Source organism: Hylobates moloch, unplaced genomic scaffold (assembly GCF_009828535.3).
Source record: "Hylobates moloch isolate HMO894 unplaced genomic scaffold, HMol_V3 SCAFFOLD_14, whole genome shotgun sequence".
Classification (NCBI taxonomy): domain Eukaryota; kingdom Metazoa; phylum Chordata; class Mammalia; order Primates; family Hylobatidae; genus Hylobates; species Hylobates moloch.
In genome coordinates this window covers 37,657,587-37,680,072 of record NW_026652289.1, presented here as the reverse complement: position 1 = coordinate 37,680,072, position 22,486 = coordinate 37,657,587, and positions in this window count along the sequence as shown.

Genomic DNA, 22,486 nt, shown 5'->3' with positions numbered 1-22,486 from the left:
AGAGGGGAAAGGAAAGAAAGAGGGAATGGCATCCTTATCTACCATCTTTGCTTCATCCTGATGGTCCAAATAGATCCTTTGAGAAGCCAGTGGGGATACAAACATAAAAAGATCTAATGAGAGGCCAGGACACCAATTAACCAGTTCACTGATCAGAAGGCTCAGAACCTTCTAGTTGATACTACTTCCATTAGAAAATAATTCTTTGGGGGCAAAGGAAGCAAAAATCAACAGGAAAAGGAAGCAAATACCTCTTATAGAAGAGGGAAATTTATAGGGAACAAACATCATTGACCATTGTGTTTTCCTTAACACCATGCGCCAGATCCACAAGAACTGAGTTTCCTGAAACACTGTGACAGCAAAGTTTGCTTTGCCTGTGACAAGAATGAAAGAAAATGAAGAAAGGGAAAGAGGAAAGGAGGGAAAGAGGGAGAGAGAGGGGAAAGGAAGGAAGAACACAGGAAGAGAGGAAGACAGGGAGCAAGAGAAAAGGAGAAAGAGGAAGGATGAGAGAGGGAGAGAGTGAAAAAGGGAGGGAGAGATGGAGAGAGGAAGGAAGGGAGGGGGAGAAGAAGGAAGGAAGGAAGGAAAGGAGGGAGGGAGGGAGAGAGGGGAGATAAAGTAAAGAGATGCTGTAGAGGAGGAAAACTTTTCTTTTCAATAACTGGTGTTTGTGAATGAGTGAGAGTTGGCCTGATAGATGGCACTGTGCTGTGTGACCTAAGCAGTGACTAGAAGCCAGAAGAGTTGGGTTCTATTCTCTACCGTCTACCGTCTTAGACTCTATTGCCTGAAGCAAGTCCCTTCACCTTATGCACTTCCTTTTCCAACTTGAAAATGTTAATCTAGAGGAAAGCATGCTGACATAGTCTAAGAATGAGACAATGTGAACACTTGAGAAAGACCTGAAATAGTTAAAGGCATGGTCAGGCTTGGGAAAGGCTTACTGAGGCCACATGTTTTCCCAGTGTATGACCTGCAGGCACACACCTGGGCTCGGTCGGGTTACAGCCCACTCCCTCCCCGCCAGGTCAGGCCCTGGTCGATGATAGACCCAGGACCCTCCTTAATTAAGCATACCAATCACCTAAAGCAACAAGAGGGTATTTGGGAGTATTGGATGTCACTCAGCCTCTCTTTAGACTTCCTTTCCCTTTAATTATTTCAAAAGAAAAACACTAACAGTTTTTTTTTTAAGTTAGAAATAACAAAAGCAAAGTCCCTTAAAGGAATGGATATCTATAAAGATTAAGTAATGAATGACTGCCTGGACTTTTAACTGCCCTGTATCTGCTGCTGAAGTTGATGCTACGTTGAATTTAGGCAGCTCTGGATTCTTTAATTCCACCTGCTTGGCCCTACCGATGGCTCATTTGGAAAATGTCAATGATCACTTACCATCTGCTTTCCTGAAAAAAAAAAAGTTTGGAAATTCTTAGTTGATTCATTCTTACTTAGAATCATTTTGTTTCTGTTGCTGATGCTGCTCCTTAAATCTAAGGAGCCAGTGGCTGTTTAAAAACATTAATGCTGCTTTCCTATTCAAGGAGAGATTTTCTTCAGAAAGGTCCCTAAATCACTAATGGCTTTCAGGAATTTATCACATCAAAGGGAAAAGAGAGAAACTTTCACTTATCCAATGGGAATTGCAGGTATATGGGAGGGCCTCCCTGCAACTCAAAATTAGATGAGTCAGTTGCAAGTTTATAATCGATCTTATGCAATATATGTCATGGAGATTTAAATATAAAAGAAGCTTTGCTTCTCCCTTCATCAGAAAGTAGAGTTCAGAAGATAAACTAATGAAACTTGATTTTTTAAAAAGCTCTAGTTAGGGACTATTAAGTTATACGAATTTCCTTTATTCACCCTCTCATTTCATTTCATAGATAGAGATTTCATTTATATATATATATATTTAGATGTATATATTTATATATCCAGATATATATTTATCTAGATCTATATATTTAGATATATTTATACATATATATTTAGTTTAGTATATATTTTATATTTTATTTATATTTTTATTTTTTAAATATTTATTAATATTTTATATTTATTTATAGATTTATACATATTTATATCAACATTTATATTTATATATAGTTTTATATATTTTATCTATATTTATATATTTATATATATTTTATATCTATATATTTATATATTTATATATTATATATTTATATATTTTATATATTCATATATATTTATATATATACATATTTGAGATGGAATCTTGTTCTTTCACCCAGGCTGGAGTGCAGTGGTGCGATCTCGGCTCACTGCAACCTCTGCCTCCTGGGTTCAAGGGATTCTCCTGCCTCAGTCTCCGGAGCAGCTGGGACTACAGGTGTGCACCACCACACCCAGCTAATTTTTGTATTTTTAGTAGAGACAGGGTTTCACTATATTGACTAGGCTGGTCTTGAACTCCTGACCTCGTGATTCACCTGCCTTGGCCTCCCAAAGTGCTGAGATTATAGGCATGAGCCTGGCCACATTAAAATATTACTGAACGGTGTTTACAATGTCAGCTCTAGAATATTAGTTAACACATTGCTTTATTCGAATTTTTCAACAACCCCTTGATATCTGTATTGTTGTTATTAATAGCCCCATGAGGAAACAAATATTTGTGGAAGTTATGGCTTGCTCAAGACCACATAGTGAAACCCACTCTACTCGAAAACTCTAGAAGCTCATTTTTCATTTGTTTGCTAGTATAGAGTCTTCAAAAGTGAAGTCAGAACTCAGTAACTCTTCTACCAGTTCTTTTACTGCTTTGCCCTTTTCAATCATCTTTTTTCTGGTACCCAGTGTCTATTTTCCAAGACATCCCAGCCATCTTGGCTAATATCATAACCTTTGAATTTTTACCATACCTCCTTATTTTTTAGAATTATTTCCAATTCTGTCTTCTTTCCCTCCCTTCAAGATGACAATCATCTAACCTGAAAAACTGAACTGCACATATATTATTATGTGACAATTGCATAATTGCCTGTCATATCCTATATTTTTGCACTTTATCAGAGTTCTCCTAAATAAAAATTTTAACCTAAAGAAATTGATGATAATTGAAAACAGAGATAGGCTAACATACTGTTAATTTGGTAACCCACAAAACAATTTATGCAGGCAGTTGTGCCCTACACTGCCTACGTAAATATGAAGACTGACATTTAGATCAAATTTGTTATTAACATTCTTAGCATAAGTAATTACATATTATTAGCATAAGTAATTATCCATATTGCTCATATATGTATCTCTAGGAAAATCATATAACGCACTAGTGAAATGAATGACATCAGATTTTGGCTTCCCTTGTAGGATAAGATGTAGTATTTAGGAGGATTGTCCAGTGTTAGTGTAAGATAGACCTGGGTTTGAGTCCCAGTTCAGTCACTTATAAGTGATGTGACCTTGAACATGTTCTTAATTTCTTTGTCTCTCAGAGTCATCAAGGAAGGAAGGAAGGGAGGAAGGGAAGGAAGGAGAAAGAGAAGGAAGGGAAGGGGAGGGGAGGGGAGGGGATGGGAGAAAAGAAAAGAAAACAAAAAGAAAAGAGAAAAGAAAAGAAGGCTAGGCACAGTGGCTCACGCCTGTAATCCCAGCACTATGGGAGGCCGAGGTGGGTGGATCATGAGGTCAAGAGATCCAGACCATCCTGGCCAACATGGTGAAACCCCGTCTCTACTAAAAATGCAAAAATTAGCTGGGTGTGGTGGCACACCCCTGTAGTCCCAGCTACTGGGGACGCTGAGGCAGGAGAATCGCTTGAACCTGGCAGGTGGAAGTTGCAGTGAACCAAGATCACGCCACTGCACTTCAGCCTGGTGACAGAGCAAGTCTCCATCTAAAAGAAAGAGAGAGAAAGGAAGGGAGGAAAGAGGGAAGGAAGGAAGGAAGGAAGGAAGGATGGAAGGATGGAAGGAAAGAAGAAAGAAGAAAGAAAGAAACAAGAAAGAAAAAGAAAGAAAGAAAAAGAAAGAAAGAAAGAAAAAAAAGGAATGAAGGAAGGAAGGAAGGAGGGAAGAAGGAAGGAAGCAAAGAAGGCAGGAAAGAAAGACTATATTTCCCATACAATGGTAGTACAGTATTAAAAAATAATGTCTGTAAAACCAACCCATAGCTCAATGTCTGGCACAGAGTAGGCTTTCAAAAAATGGTGGCTTCCAGCAATAAAAAAGCAAGTATTTACACTTTGCTAGCTTTTATATCCTCTGCAAAGAGAATAAATTGGAGTTAAAAATTGAGCATAAGAAGGTCTCAGGTTCAAAAAATCAGAGGCTAAATATTTTCTAAATGTGGATTCTCCCTAGGTTGAGATATTTCACATATAGGAAATGACAATAAGCCAAACACTGTTTAAGAGAGATGTAGAGTTTTTGCCTCAAAAATTAGGTCTGTAGCTTCAAATTAAGCTCACCACATGTAAAACAAAGTTTACTTTTAATCTTTCTTAGTCCTTACAATAAAAGTTACAGTTTCAATGAACTGGTTCTATTAAACTCCACACTTCAATGGCATGATTAAGACTCATCTAGAGTAGAATCAACTTTGACATGTGGCAGGAGAGGCCATAGTTAATTCCTTATTACCTCATAACCTTGGATGTGTTGAGATGTGTTTCTGTGATGGAGCAAGGAAGCCAGGTGTTCTTCCCCCACGTTGTAAATATCTCCATTCTCAGGCTTAGGCTTCCCCTCAAGAGTGCAGCCACTCAGTGGCTGGCCTACTCTAAGCCTTGCCTTGATAATTTACGAACTGTCCAACCACAGCTTAAATGAGTCCTCAGAAGAAATGGAGCCTAACTTCCCAAAAAGCGAAAATGTTCCCTCTGCAATCTATAGAAGACCACTCTAGGAAAGAAATAGGAACATTAATAGGCTGGGCACCATGGCCATGCCTGCAACCCCAGCACTTTAGGAGGCCAAGGCAGGGAGATTGTTTGAGACCAGGAGTTCAAGGCCAACCTGGGCAACATAGCAAAACCCCCATCTCCAGAAATAAAATAAAATAGCCAGACATAGTGGTGCAGACCCACAGTCCTAAGTACTCAGGAGGCCTAAGCAATCAGGAGGATTGCTTGAACCTAAGAGTTTGAGGTTCCAGTGAGTTATGATGGTGCCACTGTACTCTAGCTTGGGCAACAGCATGAGACCCTGTCTCTAAAAAAATATGTATGTGTGTACACAAACACACACACAGTGTTAGGCCATTCTGTTTCTTTTGTTGTTGTTGTTGTGTTTTTTTTTTTTTTTTTTTGAGACAGTTTCACTGTGTTCCCCAGGCTGGAGTGAGTAGCTCAATCTCGGCTCACTGCAACCTCCACCTCCTGGGTTCAAGCAATTCTCATGCCTCAGCCTCCTAAGTAGTTGGGATTACAGGCATGCACCATCATGCCTGGCTAATTTATGTAATTTTAGTGGAAATGGGGTTTCATGATGTTGGCCAGGCTGGTCTCACACTCCTGGTCTCACACTCCTGACCTCAGGTGATTTTCCCTCTTTGGCCTCCCTTACTACTGGGATTACAGGCGTGAGTCACTGCACCCGGCCTCGGTCATTCTTGTATTGCTATAAAGATATATCCAAGACTGGGTAATTTATTTTTCAAAACATATTTAATTGGCTCAAGTTCTGTATGCTTTACAGATATGATGATGCTGGCATTTGCTTGGCTTCTAGGAAGGCTTCAGAAAGCTTACAATCATGACAGAAGGTGGAGAGGAGTAGGCATGTCACATGGTGAAAGCAGGAGACAGCAAGAGAGAGGGAGTCTGGGGAGAGGTGCCACACACTTCTAAATGACCAGATCTCATGAGAACTCACTACCATGAAGATAACACCAAGCCATGAGGGATCCACCCCCATGATCCAAACACCTCCCACCAGTCCCTACTTCCAGCATTGGGGATTACAATTCAACATGAGATTTGAGCGGGGACAAATATCCAAACTGCATTACTCTGCTCCTGACACCTCCGAAATCTCATGTCCTTCTCACATTGCTAAATACAACCTGCCTTCCCAACCATCCCTCCACATCTTAACTCATTCCAGCATTAACTCAAAAGTCCAAAGTCTCATTTGAGACAAGGCAAATGCCTTCCACCTATGAGCCTGTAAAATCAGAAACAAGTAGTTACTTTCAAAATACAATGGAGAGGTGGGTGCGATGGCTCACGCCTGTAATCCCAGCACTTTGTGAAGCTGAGGCGGGTGGATCACTTGAGGTCAGGAGTTGGAGACCAGCCTGGCCGACATAGTGAAACCCCGTCTCTACTAAAAAAATACAAAAATTAGCTGGGCATGGTGGTGCATGCCTGTAATCCCAGCTACTCGGGAGGCTGAGACAGGAGAATTGTTTGAACTCAGGAGGTGGACGTTGCAGTGAGCCGGGATTGTGCCACTGCACTCCAGCCTGGGCGACAGAGCAAGACTCTGTTTCATTAAAAAAAAAAAAAAAAAAAATACGACGGAGATAGAAGCATTGAGTAAACGTTTCAGTTCCAAAAGGGAGAAATTGGGTGGGGACAGATATCAAAATTATATCACACACACACACACATCCAAATTATAGCTCACACACACACACACACACCACACGCAAAGCATGCTACTCCATATAGTACTACCTCATTTCTGTGAAGATATCAGAAGTTACCTATACCTAAAACAAAAAATAGACCCTATTCCTAAAAATAGTAGTAGGGAGATTAGGAAATCGCTTTCTAGAAGAAGGGAAGGAAATTTAATTTTTTTTTTTCCTAAGTGCAACTAAATGGCTTCTTGTTTAATAAAGATATCCCAGCACTTTGGGAGGCCGAGGTGGGCGTGGTGGCACACACCTGTAATCCCAGCTACTCAGGAGGCCGAGGCAGGAGAATCACTGGAACCTGGAAGCAGAGGTTAGCAGTGAGCCAAGATCATGCAACAAGAGCGAAACTCTGTCTCAAAAGAAAAATAAGAAAAAATGAAGATATCAACGAATAGTTTGCTGTTTTATTTAAAATGCAGTTAGGTAAAAAAAAAACTTAGGTCCTGGTTAATAAAATTTTTCAAGTTATTGAAGTCCTATTTTGTTTTCTTTTTAAAAAATTATTTATTTTTAACTTTTTTCCGCTTTTAGAAGTTTTTTATGCTACTTTAGATAAAACGTATAGACAAATATAGAAAAGAGTGAGGAAGCAATACAAATTACTCATTATCCCTCCATTTACTTAGAGTGAAAGGTTATTCATATTTTGGAGTTTGTTCTAATGTCCCTCCCATGTGTTTGTGTGTATATATTGGTTCTACAGGAATAGCGACATCTTTTTTCATATGTGTTACCTGTTTTCATTCATAGAAAGTAATTTCATACACACTTCTTAATGCCATTTAATATCATTAAGGCAGAATATTACTGGCTTTATATTAACCAGCAATAGTAGTATATGCCACCCAATTTTTGATAGCTTGCAGTGGTAACATTTTACATCGACTGGGAGAAATTGAATTAATTAAGCACTGATGATAGAAACTTTTGTCAAGGCTGAGGATAGGGTTAGGTCCTCACCTCACATTATAGACTAAAATAAATCACAATTATGGTTAAATGTAAAAATTAAAATATAAAATATTTCTAAATATGCCGTAAAGCATGAAAGTCTATTAAATTATAATTTGAAGAATTTCTGTTTAACAACAATATAACATTTTAATCAAATTAGGAAAAACATTTGTGACACTTTAATAGCCAATATATGTAAATGGGTAATATAACTAACATATGAAAATAATTACAAATTAGAAAAAGATTAATACTCTAAGGAAAAATTTGTAAAGCACATTAGGAGGCAAATTTCAGAAACGAAATGCAAAATATTCAATTTCAGTAGCAATCAAAGAAATATACTCCTCAAGTGCCATTTTCTATTCTTATTGATTTAATTTTTCTTCACATCAAATCACCACCTAACGCTATAGATATAAACACTATTATTCTATATGTACCTTTTTTCCCTCAATGCAGTACGAGTTACATAAAAACTGTTCTCCTTTTATTCATTGTTGCATAGCCTCAATAACAGGTCTGTTTTAAGGTATGTGTGAGTCAGCTGTGACTATGTACCAAATAATCTCAAATCTTAGTGTCAGGTAACAATAAGTGTTTACTTATTGTTCAGTCAGCCAAGATGACTCAGCTTCATAGTGCAAATTGGCTTATCGTTCTCCTGTGACCAGCAGGCAGAGTGGGGCATGAGGTGCTTCAGGGGATGGAACAAATACAAGAAGGTATGACCACCTGTGTCCAGGGTTTGTTCCTTCCAGTGTGCTCATGGTCTCGCTGACTTCAGGAATGAAGCCACAGACCTTTGTAGTGAGTGTTACAGCTCTTAAAGGTGGTGCGGACCCAAAGAGTGGGCAGCAGTAAGATTTATTGTGAAGAGCGAAAGAACAAAACCTCTACAGCATGGAAGGGGACCCGAGTGGGTTGCCACTGCTGTCTGGGGTGGCCAGCTTTTATTGCCTTATTTGTCCCCGCCCATGTCCTGCTGATTGGTCCATTTTACAGAGTGCTGATTGGCACATTTTACAGAGCACTGATTGGTCCATTTTACAGGGTGCTGACTGGTCCATTTTACAAACCTCTAGCTAGCCACAGAACCTTGATTGATGAGTTTTTACAGAGTGCTGATTGGTGCGTTTTACGAACCTCTAGCTAGCCACAGAGTGCTGATTGGTGCATTTTACAATCCTAGCTACAGAGTGCTGATTGGTGCATTTTACAATCTCTTGTAAGACAGAAAAGTTCTCCAAGTCCCACCTGACCCAGAAGTCCAGCTGGCTTCACCTCTCACAGCCATGGAATCTCATTTTAAGTCCCTCTTACATATCTTCTAACTGGAAATTCATCAAAGGAAGTCATAATACCAAGCTCAAAATCAAGGGTAGGAAGCTCAAAATCAAGGGTAGGAAGCTCAAAATCAAGGGTAGGAAAGTATACACACCTATATATACACATACATGTACATACATACATACATGCATATATATATAGAGAGAGTGAGTGTGCTAAAACAAAAAGATGTTACATTCACCTATTAATTATTAATATGCTTAATTGCAATAGGCAATGCTAATGAAAGTGTGCAAAAGTGAGGTTTATATCCTTCTTTGGTCCAGTAATTTATTTCTATGAAATGAACATTACAACTATAACCAGAAATGCACTTAACCTTTTTTCATGAGTGTCTATTGCAATATTATCTATATTACAAAAATTGGAATCAATCTACCCTTATTCTGAGATGGCTCTTTCTTTTCCTACTGTATTTAATTTGACCGAACATAGTCAACATTTCTCATTATTGCATATGATGGCTTGCAATTGGCCAAATAAGAGAAATGCATTTTTTTCCCTATGAAATCTTCTACAACTATTTGAGTTCATTAATTTATAAATCATTGATGAGCATCTGATAACTTTTAAGAATAAATTAGTAATATTCCTTCTGCCCTAGAATTGACCAAATAAACAGATTCTGGGGAGAGCATGTGTCTATAAAGCTCACAACAGTTAAAAAATGTGCAATGATAGATAAAGAAATATGTTCTGTATATTAAAGGGTCCAGACCAAGGACAACTAACTCAACTGCAAGAATCAGGACAGAACCCTCAAGAAGGAAAAGTTCAAATCCACGCTTTGGGTCTAAATGTGATAAGAAATGGTAAACATTCACAAGGGTTAGTCAATATCAGTAATATCAATAATACATAATACCTTTGAAAATGTCAAGATTACATTAATGTATTTTACCCATAGCTTTTGGTGGACATCTCCAACCCCACTTCTAGGGAGGGAAGGGGGTGCACTTTCTCTGAGTCCAAACCCTCTGGAGAAAATATGAAGTCAGCTTTGTTAAGTGACTCTAATAGGGTACAGGAATGGATTCCAGCTACTTCTGGTTCTCGGTCCTGGTTTTACTTTCTGTTTTATTGTCCCAAATAAATGTAGCAGGGAGAGGAGATGAGGGTCCATTCATTTTTCAAGGTTGGTTGGAAAAAAAAAAGTAATTGTAATAGAATAGTCTTCTCTTAATTCATAACATCCAAAATATAAACTGATGGAAATTATTCATTGCCAAAGGCCACTGTGACAGGCAGAAGGCTATCAAGTAGGTGGCATGGCAAAGCCACTGGAAGGCTCACAGGTGTTATATTTTACTCTTTCTTTTGTTCACCCATTTATTAATTTGTTTAACAAATATTGCAACAAATATTGGAAGACAGACTCCTTAGTTTCTTAAGAATGGTTTAGGTCCATAAACATATTTGTTATGATGATCAATTAACACTACATTAATATTCTCAAAGAGGGTAGTAAGCCATCTTCAAACCAACGCCCATCCGCGTCCTTGCTTAATGGGTTAGAAACACTGCATTTAAGAAACAAGAGTTTGTTCTCCTATCACAAATAATTTAAAAGACCAAATCAGGAATTAAGTGAATCTAAGTATTTTATTCTTTCTAAAAATATAAACAAATGGAGGGTCACTTAATCCAAAGCACCTGCTACTCCTTTTGATTCATTTTGGGTAAAAGTGGGCCTTGAGGGATGGACCTAGAACCCCTGATTTGAGCAGCATCAGCAAAAAACAAAAAAAGCCCCTGCTTATCTTTATCTGGAATTAACTACAAATTCAATTAGAATAAAAATCTTCACCCACCCCTTAGAAAAGATTTTACACAAAGAAAAGCAGATGTTGCAACAACATTGACAGCACTTTGCTTAGCAGTGTATGGAATTTTCCATCTTGTAAGCCCAATCACCGGTGAAAGATACACAGAGCCAGCTTCTCTAACTCACAAAACGACTTCCATTTCCCATGCTCCTTTAATTAGATTTACTTCTTTAACAAAAGTAATATTGGGCTGAAGGAAGGAAGGGCAGGGGTGGGGGAGGCTCTACTTAATACTGGCTTAGCAAGTTTACAGAAGGATGAAGGGTAAAAGGTGGAGGTCTATTTTGGAGTTATTTTACAGATAAAGCTTTTCTTATTTATTATGAGTTTGTTCAGTTAGAAAAAATAGTAATAAAATTAATTGTTAAAGGTTATGCTGAGATCATACCTTAGTTCTATTTTCAGCTTTGAACAGATTATAGGACAATGAAGCATAAATAGAAATTAGAAAAGATTTAGAACAGACGTTCAGTAGCACTTTTTCACATTGGGATGAGAAATGTGCAGAATGGCCTATGAGGCAAGGTTATAAATGGAGAGAAAACAGAATCATGCAGGCCACACATGGGGAATAGAATGTGGGAATAGAAGGAGCCTAGAGGGGCTTCAGTGACCTCTGTTTGGTTTCTGGAAATGTTTTAAGCTAGTCTTTTTTAAGCCTACCTTAATTTGTATTTGTTGACCAGAATAGAGAGAGAGCCCCAAAGACAAACCTGAGTTTTTGCAAGAGAGAAGCCGTGAACTTACTTGCTTATAAGCTTAATTGCAACTGACCATTCACTCTTCAGGGTTGTGTCCAATACCAAGTAAGACAAAACAAACCTATATGTGGCTCAGTTTCCATTTCTTTCCATACGTTGTTGTTGAAATATGCCATAGTTTTGCTCAGCTTCTTCTCATTAAGGATTACGAGAGTCTCCTAACAGGTATTTGCATTTTTGTCTCCTTAACTCTATTTTGGGCTAACTCATCTCCCAAAATTCAGCAAGACTGAGTTTTCTAAAAAACAAACCTAGCTGTGAAAGTCTCCTGTTTAAAATGAATAAGGCTCCTCCTCTTCTTAGGGAAAAAATATCCTAGCTCCTTATTTTCTACGAAACCTTCTTCTCTTTCCTGGATCGTTTCCTATTGCTTGTTTCTACTCTCAATCAACTTCCCTCCACTTCCCTTGAATATGTTAAACTCTTCTTCATCATTGTCCATTCAGTTTGTTTTAAACTGTATTTATTTAATGCCTCCTATGTGCCAGGCAATTTCTTTCTTTCTTTTTTTTTTGCCCAGGCTGGAGTGCAGTGGCATGATCTCTGCTCACTACAACCTCCGCCTCCCGGGTTCAAGCAATTCTCCTGCCTCAGCCTCCTGAGTAGCTGGGATCACATGCACCCGCCACCACGCCTGGCTAATTTTTGTATAGAGACGGGGTTTCACCGTGTTGGCCAGGCTGGTCTCAAACTCCTGACCTCAGGTGATCCACCCACCTCGGCCTCCCAAAGTGCTGGGATTACAGGCGTGAGTGCCAGGCACTTTCACAGGCATTGGGGTAGGACAAGTAAACAAAACAGGTAAAATCCCTGAACTCTTCTAGCAGACATCTTCTTGTAGAGAAAGATGGACTGTGAAGCACATTAAGCCAATAACAGAGCATGTGGATTGTAAAGAGTACTATGGAAACAGCAAAGATGTGAAAGAACAGTGATGCTTGGACAAGGTGGTCAGCAAAGGTCTCTGTCCAAAGGCAACTTTGGGTTGAGTAAAATAATGAGGGAGTGAGATGATGGAATGGCGGCAGCCTGGGAGCCACCTTATATCATCCACAATTTGGGGGTGCTGAATTCATCCAGAGTGGGGGCCTTCCATTGATATTTTTTAAAATCCTGTCTAGGGTATTCTAATGTTTATCTAAGAAACGTGCTTTCAGAGATAAAGGCTTTGACTTCAACTCTCAGTCACAGCCATTGGGTGAAGATGTTGCATGAACTTATGCATTATATCTCCCTCCGATTGACAAGTAAAGACGACGAAAGATGGCAAGAGTGGAAACAGGGAGACTAAATAGGAGGCTACTGCATGTGGCATGAGGAGAGGTAGGAGGGTTTTATTGGATACGGTAACAAATGGTCAGTTGAGCTAAATGTTAAAGATGGAGCCCACAGGATATCATTCTTATGTATAATGTTCCCAGACCCTAGAACACTAGGTCCACTTCTATTTATTCAATCGGATTTCATCAGGGCAGTTCCTTGTACTCCCCAACATGGGAGTTTGTTGTATGCCCGGCCCCTGCAGCCATCTGAGTTTGCCACGCTCTCTAGGTGCCCTGATGGCTCCATAGTGAAGTGCTTCTTTCTCTGTGTTGTGACAACACCTTCATGCCTTGATATACCAGAAACCATTTTCTCATTTTATTGCTTTCATGTGTATCTCTCCAGATTATATTTTGTTCAGCTTCATATCCCTGGGGTCTACCACAGAGCCCTGCGATTAGTGGGTGTTAGGTCATTGATGAATGCATGATGAAATGAATAAATGAAAGAATCAACAAATGAATGAATAAACAAATAAATGGATTCTTTGTACTAGAGTCTCATAGCAAAAACCAGAAAACAGAAAACAAATTCATGCACAATGTGGAACAGTCATCTCTTTGTTAATTAAACATTTCCTAAGCCTCCTAAACTAACATAGCTGTATGTTCTCAGTAGATGACTAACATTTCCTCAGTTGTAAATTGTGATAATATATGAGGTATAATGTATTAAGAAGAAGACAGCAACATCCAGCTGCAAACTTCTGTCTTTTCCCAGTCTAGTGGCACAGTATTAGGGAGGTGCTGTAAAGAGAAAAAGGACCAAGCCCTATGGACTGATTGTCCTCTAGAAAGCAAGTAGTGCAAAGGAAAAACTGCACAGCAGGGAGGCTGGTTGTTGGTGTAGCTCATCTTTTTAAGCTGTGCACAGCAAGCAAGGGACAGGACACTGAAGAACCAAGATGGTAGGTTAGATTTAGCATGTTTAAGGAAAGGAGGAGAGGATATCTGAAGTTTCAGAGTGTTGAAGAGGTCAGGGATTAAGAGTTTACTGCAGCCTCTGAACTTGGAAACTCTTGAATGCCTGAGGAAGATATAAAAGATGGGAATTCCTCTTTAGTGGTGCTTTGTCAAATATCACATACTCTGCCATTCAGCTATGGAACCGTGCTTTTAAAGATTTCACATAAAATACTAACAAATAGACTATAAAGTAAAAAATGCATTCAGCTTAGCTGAGAGCCTGGCACACAGCATCAGCAAAGGTGGGTTCTTTCTCTTGTGGTACTTGAAGAGATAAGAAGCCCTTTCTTGTATAAAGTAAACAATTTGAGTGATGCTTATACTGAAATACCAGGCTTCACCAATACCCACCACTACATCCACATAACAAAACTGCACTTGTAATTCTTATGTCTACAAAAATAGAAAAAAACTTTTTCTATTATTATTATTGTTAAGAACAACAATAATAATAATACCACTGCAAATTATGAAGGTTTTTCTTAGGCTAACCTCAGTCTTTTTTTTCTTTTTTTCCTAGAGACAGGGTCTTGCTCTGTTGCCCAGGCTAGAATGCAGTGGCATGACCATAGCTCACAGCAGCTTCAATCTCCTGTGCTCAAACAATCCTCCTGCCTCAGCCTCCCGAGCAGCTGGGACTATAGGCACACACCACTGCACCTAGATAATTTCCCTTTTCTAATAGTTGTACTGATCTACGTTGACAGACTGTAAAACCTCTACATATGTTAGCACTCATTTTAACACTCGTTTAGTCTTAGAGTTAAAAGAGTTAACACTTTTTTTTTTTTTTTATGACAGAGCTTCGCTTTTGTCGCCCAGACTGGAGTGCAATGGCGAGATCTCAGCTCACTGCAATCTCCACCTCCCAGGTTCAAGGGGTTCTCCTGCCTCAGCCTCCTGAGTAGCTGGGATTATAGGTGCACACCACCACGCCCAGCTAACTTTTGTGTTTTTAGTAGAGACAGGGTTTCACCATGTTGGCCAGGCTGGTCTGGAACACCTGATCCACCCGCTTTGGCCTCCCAAAGTGCTGGGATTACATAACATTCATTTAGTCTTAGTTCTATGAGCAACTAGGTATTTCATGGCCACCACCAGTTCCTGTGTCGATGTCTCTTTAGTTGTGTTGGGAGCCTTGATCTCTAGTAGACATTTTAACAAAAGCTCCTAAGAACAATAAAAAAAGAAGCCCTTCCTGATCATTATTTCATTTTTATTTCATCCTGACTACAGTTGGTGAAATATTAATAAGTAGGGTAGCTATCATTATGCCCACTTAACTGACAAGAAAGTAGGCTCAGACTGGCTGAATACTTGTCCAGGGTTACATGAGATTAAAGTGACAGTCAAAATTCTTTGTGTCTAAGTCCAGAGTTATGTAGCCACTGAGTTACAAGGCTTGCAGAAATTTTTTTGTAAATTAAACTTTCAATTTTAGGATAATTGTGGATTTATTTGCAGTTGTAAGAGAGAATGCAGACTGATCTTTTGCCCAGTTCCTTCCAATGCTAACATCTTGCAAAACTGTAGTGTAACAAACAGGATATTGACATTGCTACTGTCAAGATAAAAAATATTTCTATCAGTACAGGGATACTTCGTGCTGCCTTTTATGGCCACTCCCTCTTCCCTCTTATCCTTCCCCCTCCTTAACCCCTAATGAGTCTCCATTTCTATGATCTTGTTATTTCAATAATGTTGTTATATAAATAAAACAATATACTATGTAACATTTTAAAATTATTTTTGTCACTCTCCATAATTCTTTAGAGATTCATCCAGGTGGTTCCATGTATCAATAGTTTTTTTCTATTAGTATGCATGTATCACAGTTGGTTTAATCATCTTCCCCTTGAAGGACATCTGGATCGAGTTTTTGTTTTTCTTTTTTGTCTTCAGTTCTCAAAAGTTTGACTATGAGTGTCTTGCTATGAATTTCTGTGAGTTTATCCTATTTGGGATTCACTCAGCTTCTTAAATCTGTTTATTTATGTCTTTGGCTAAATTTAAACACATTTCAGCCATTATTTCTTAGAACGTTTTTCGGGTCTGCCATCTTCCTGTCTTCTAGGACTCAGGGAATGCAAAGGTTAATTTTTTGTCTGTCTGTTTGTTTGTTTTTGTTTTGTTTTGTTTTGTTTGCTATAATCTCAAAGGTCTTTGAGGTTCCTTTCATCTTTTTTTCACTCTATTTTCTCTCTATTGTATAGATGGTCAATTTATATTGTTTCCTCCAGTTCACTGATATTTCCTCTGTCTCCTCCATTCTGCCCATGTATTGAGTTTTTTATATTGGTTATTGTATTCTTCAGTTCAAAATTTTCCATTTGACTCTTTTATCTTCCATTTTTGGTTATGACTTCCTATTTCTTTGTTGAAGCTTTTCAAATAAATTTTCATTAGCTAGAATAATGTTTTAATTGTTCATTGGAGTATTTTTATGATGGCTGCTTTACAAGCTTTGCCAGATAATTCTAACATTTGTGTCATCTTGATGTTGGCATATATTTATTATCTTTTCTCACTTAGTTTTAGTTCTTTCTTGTTTTTGTATGATGGGTAATTTTCCACTGAAATATGAACATTTCATTATTATGAGACTCTGAATCTTATTTAGACCTTTTGTTTTACCTAGCTTCATCTCACACCATCCTCATAGAGGAGGGTGGGTGTCACTTCATTACTGCCACGTGGGGTAAAAGTCCAGGTTTCTTAATTCAGCTTCTGTTGACCTCTGAAAGGGGCTTCTCATTCCTACTAAGCAGGAGTGGGAGTTTCAGTTCCCCACTAGGCCTCCAATCAAGCAGTTATCCCAAGGCATACATGGGAATTTGCATCCCACAAATATTTATTTGGATCTGCCTTCGGTTCTGGACACAGAACTTGTGGAGACAGAGGGCTTGTGGTAAACAGAGATTTACATTCATGTGAAGGAAATTCATTTTCAACTCAATAAAATAAACTGCACAGGTATGTTCCCTGTACTTGGATAACTTTTGGCCTACTCTGCCTAATTAATTATGTAGATTTTAAATAAATCATTCATTTCTGAAGAAAGTGTTTTCTGACTGCCCTTAGCCAGGCAGATGTGTCTATTCTATATTCTCACATGCTCACATGCCACCCCTTTATGGCCCTTAGCATATAGGCAAATTTACTTATGTGTGTGAGTCCCTAAACTAACGCCTCTTCCATTGTCTGCATCTATCAGGACAGCAGGGGCTTTGGCTGTTTTTCTTTACTATTGTCTTCCAAGTACCTAGAAGAGTATCTGAACATGCTAAGAAGTTGCTACATTTTTGTTTAACAAAATCTGCCCCTAGGTGGACCTGTGATGTTCAAACCTGTGTTGCTCGAGGGTCCACTATACTTCCCAACATGTGAGGAATGGAAGTGCCTTGTTGCTGCTCTACCACATGGCCTCCACTGATATCACAGGATTAGGGGGCAGGGGTAAAAGTCCCTCCTTCCTACTCAGCCTCCTCTGACACCACCTAATTAGTTTTTGTGGAATTTGGCTAGAATAGAGAAGTTATTATCTAAAGGTTTTTCTGTCTTGCTTGATTGCCCCTTTCCTTGTCCCTTGGCTAGAGACAGAGTAGTCTTTTGCTGGGGCTTTTCTTGTCTTTTCCCGTTATTATTTTGGGGTTCTTGGTTCCTTGAACTCTAGGTCTGAGGTATATCAGGTAAAGCTAAAAGTCAGGGAACTCACCTTGGTGTTTTCTTTGTATCCTGAGATTCCCTGGTCAGGTAGCCTTCTTCTCTCCACATTTCTGCCTTCTAATGTTTGTTTCGATAAATTCTCAGAGTCTTATCTGTACATAGAAGGAACAATAGATAAAATTATGTGTACTTCATCCTTAGTATAACATTTTTAAAGAACATTTGTGAAAACAGAGATGTCAATCATAGTAATACTTAATGAGAAGATAATCTGAGTATCTTATTGCTACCATTTATCTTAAGGGACAAATTCTTTTTCCACGTTGATATGGAGGCTTAAACTTAATCAACATTTTCATTTGAAAAATTAATATATAGATTATGCGAAATCTAAAAATTCACCTCCAATCCCCAAAGAAGCAATTCCCTGGGCTCTTCTGTATGTGTACTGAGGTCAATATGGCAGCAGGTACTTCATGAGGCTGTATTGTTGAGGGAACCCAGAGGATAGACAGATCAGCTATTTTTCACATTTAATTTCCTTCTTCATGCAACTGTACAACAGGACTGAGTTCAAACCTGCCAAGACGAATTTATACGTCACTGGCCCTATTCGTTAATTACGGAAATGACACTTATTTTAAGCACCAAAATGTACCATCAACAGAAAGATGGACGCAGCATCTAAGAGTGCTTCTGATGATCATTCAGACCATAAAATTCTATTTTTTTGTTATTGCCATTTTTAATTTTCCCAAAGCTTTAATGTTTCTTCCCAAAGCAGAATAGCAAAAAGACTTTTTTTTTTTTTTTTTTTGAGATAGTGTCTCACTCTGTCACCCAGTCTGGAGTGCAGTGTCGTGATCTTGGCTCACTACAACCTCCTCCTGCCAGATACAAGGGATTCTCCCATCTCAGCCTTCTGAGGAGCTGAGACTACGGGTGTGTGCCACCATGCCTGGATTCTTGTATTTTTTGACAGAGATGGGATTTCATCATGTTGGCCAGGCTGGTCTCGAACTCCTGATCTCAAGTGATTCACCCGCCTCAGCCTCCCAAAGTGCTGGGATTACAGTCATGAGCCAAAGTGCCCTGCACGAATAGCAAAAAGATCTATTATGGATTTAATATAGAACATTTTTAAGTGTGGCAAAACAAGTAGATGATGGTTAAAAGGTGAGATAACCAATAGGTTGGTATGTCATGATGGCATGAACCAATCATTTTAAATGATTTTCCACACTAAATTTCCCAGATGTTGTGGCCATGAGCCAAGATATTTTATGTCATTAATCCACTAGCTAGAATTTAGTTGAGGAGCTAATTCAGAGAGCTTGGAATAAAAACTTTGAGTTGGGTTTTTGGTAACTCACATGTACTATGTTTAAATGAAACATGCTTGTTGCACCACTGACCCAAATGAGCAAGGTGCTAAGGTATTTGAAATGATTACTTATTTTACATCATCAGAAATTAAGTCTAAGGAAAAAAGGTGCCACGTTTTTGCCTGCTTTTTTCTTTCCTAGGGTTATCTATACCCTTGACAAATTTGATGTTCAGAATTTTTGTCCTTTAGAAGTTTTTAGTAGAGTAATTTGAAAGACAGGTGCTCATTTAAGTGAAAACAAAATTATATATATATAACGTATATACATATATATCACTATATTTTTCTCTCATAAAATTAAAAATGGACATGTGGATTTTGCTTAAACATTTAAATTAAATTCATTTTTTCAATGATCAAGAATTACCAAAATGATTGATATTTGTGTTGTTATTGTTTCTAAATATAATAGTGCTGCTTAAAATGGTCATGATATGCATTTACTTTAGATGACACTTTAGGTGACTTATAAAATGCATAGTTCAGACTGCATATGCGTTCTGAGTTTGCATTAACATAAAAAATGTGCATTCTAATCCCACTTAGATAACATAGAGAAAACGTCTACACATTAGGAGAAAACAACTAAAATGGAGATAGGAACTTGTTTTTTGGACACCTTTTGGCACCCACCATCACAGATTTTACAGTCTCAATTTCTCCTGCACAGATCCCACTGACAAAGGGTATTACATTTTGCTGACATCAGTGACCTGGCATCGCTGAATTATTCCCTGCTTCAGTTTACAGAGGAATAAACCGGTAATTAATTATATATCAGAACATGAGAATCGACCTGGCAATAATGTACAGGCTAAGAACGCTCTATTTACATATGTAGGTTATTTAAAATATGTCTTGTTAAATAAATATTTAAAATACTTCCTTATTTAGCTTATACACTGTTTGGACTGAAGCTGCAATCCTCATTGCAGAATGTTCGAAAGAGTAAGAGTGTTGTCATAGATTTTCATCTCTGCCTGACCTGCAAAATCTCCTCTTTGTGTATGGCAGGGCATACAAAAAAATCTCTTTAACGAAAACAACAACATAAACTATCTCTATTGGCGCTGACATATATAATGAAAGTAGAAATTTCATCCTGAGAAAATCACAGAACGTATTTTTAGGTTGAGGGAAGTAGAACAAGAGACCTAGGCATAAATTAATCACAATCAACATGACCACCTCAGAGAGAGGAGTTAAAAGTAGACAGTAAGGGAAACAAATGATTTCACAGAAAAACCTTCTCCTCGCTGTGGGTCTTTTACCTCTTGTAAATATCCAGAATTGCTTTTAAAGTGGAAATAAAATAAAATACAGGACTTAAGACTTTTCCATATCTCTCAAATCAATATACAGCCACAATTTTGAAACAATCATAATAATGAGAATACACAAGACAAACTCCAATAATGTGGGAAGACAAACTTTTCAATTCACAGGACGGCCACGCTAAGACTCAGTTAGGGTCTGAGAAGGTATTCAATGTATTTCTGGGGGTTCAGAAATTAGCTTTTTTGGGGAGGATATCTCTATACCTGCAACTGCCCAGTTTTCTCCAGAGCATGTTTGCTCCCTTCAGAATGGAATCCCGACCACGACGATTTCCGATCCACCAGGGGGAGCAGTTCACCAGCACAAAACAAGCCTTCCCCAAAGGAAGTCGCTGAAGGCGCCTTTTCCTCTCAATTTACACAGCTGACAACGACTCTGATTTTTATCAGTTCTCCTAGATGTGGCACTCATATACCTCATACTGATTTCATATGCCTGACCTCATGCTGGTGGGATATGTGTTGTTCCATCACGGACACATATGCCCACGAGCGGGTTTTTCTGTAGGACTTGACATTCAGTCCTTGTAATTTATAGAAATTCCTTGTTTTATTGTAGGAAGTAATTTAGTCCCTGCTTCTTCGCCAGCTTTTATGGACAAAACCGAGAGATTTATCAAACTGCTTATTTCATACTTATTCTAGTGCAGGGACAGAGTGGAGAAGCTGATCTTTGGGGTGTGTGTAAGGAGGTGTGTGTGGGAGAGATACTCCCGGCAAGGTCTTGAAGCCAGGCATCTACCGCAGCTTGCTGATAGCACCCCTTCTTTCTCCAGCAAGCCTTTTTCCTGTCCTCAGACTAGAGCCCTGGGACTCGGAAGGAAAACAGCTGTCAGAGAAAGGCCAGTGTTGGTGATAAGCCCTTTGTGTGCAAGCTCAGACTTGAGATCAGCCTGTCCAAACAAAACAGCGGTGGATTTCAGTAGAGCTGTGTATGGGTAGAGAGCCTCAAACCTGCTGGTGAAAAAGCCACCCAGAGGAGTACACTAGCCCTTGTTCTGCAAATGGCTCCACAATCCACTGAAGGAATTTCCCTGGAGGAGCCAAGTTTTAACTTTGACAGAAGCCAGTCCTTTTGGCCCCTTATCCAAAGTACCCTGGCACTTCAGCTCACTGCTCTCTGATAGTCCTTGCTTCTTAAGGTGTAGACACTGGTCAGCAGCTTCGGCATCATCTGGGAAATTGTTAGACATGCAGAACCTCAGGCCCCATCCTGGACTTTTGGAGACAAAATCTGCCTTTTTTAAAAAAAACCCAGGTGACTAAAGTGCATGAAAGTTGAAACTATGCACAAAGACTCTTGTCTCTGAATAGGTCTGCTTCTATTAGGATGCAGAAAAGATGCATAGCTGTGTTCTTCAAATAGAAGTCATAGATGTCAACATTATTACACGGCCTTATCATATACGTAACCAGACTCTCAAAGCAGCAGGGACAAAGAAGAGAATTTAGTCGTTCAAGGAAAAGACTTGGTTCTGGAACGTAGCAGCTTTCTGGCACCTCATTTGTACTTCATAGGTACTGACTCCATTGGGAAGATTAAGTGAGCACCTGACACGCAGAAGATTCAGTTGACGCTTCTTTTCCTCTAAAATTGAGTTTTCAATCTATGAATATCAACCCGGGATTTGGCTATTAACATTTTTTTCTTTGACTTTACTATTTTCTGCCTTTTTTTTTTGAAGGTAAGGTTTTGCTCTGTTACTCAAGCTGAAGTGCAGTGATGCAATCATAGCTCACTGCAGAAGCCTTGAATTACTGAGCCCAAACAATTCTTCTATCTCAGCCTCCCAAGTACCTCAAACTAGAGGCACACGCCAACACACACAGCTAATTTACTTTATTTTATTTTTGTAGAGATGGGGGTCTCATTATGTTACCCAGGCTGGTCTTGAACTGCTGGCCTCAAGTGATCCTCTAACTTCAGGCTCCCAAAATACTGGGATTACTGGCATGAGCCACCCTGCCTACCTTTGCTAATATTTTATTACTTCTGAATAAACCGTGGAGAAAGAAATAAATCTTAAGCCATCCTATATATTTACTCATTAGTTGCTTTGTTTAATGGCTTTGAAGAGGAGAAAGTTGAAAGAGCTAAAATAATCATTTGAGATTTCTGATGAGATTCCAAGACTTACCCTGGACACTGTTTTATCAAGGCTAACTAAAGAAGGGGAATTTATTCTAGAAAAAATAATAAAGAACTATCTCATTAAAAATACCCCCAAAACAGCTAAATTCCAACCACACATCTGTTAATATTGTCTCCTGAACACTCACAGCTGGATGGAGTTAGTGA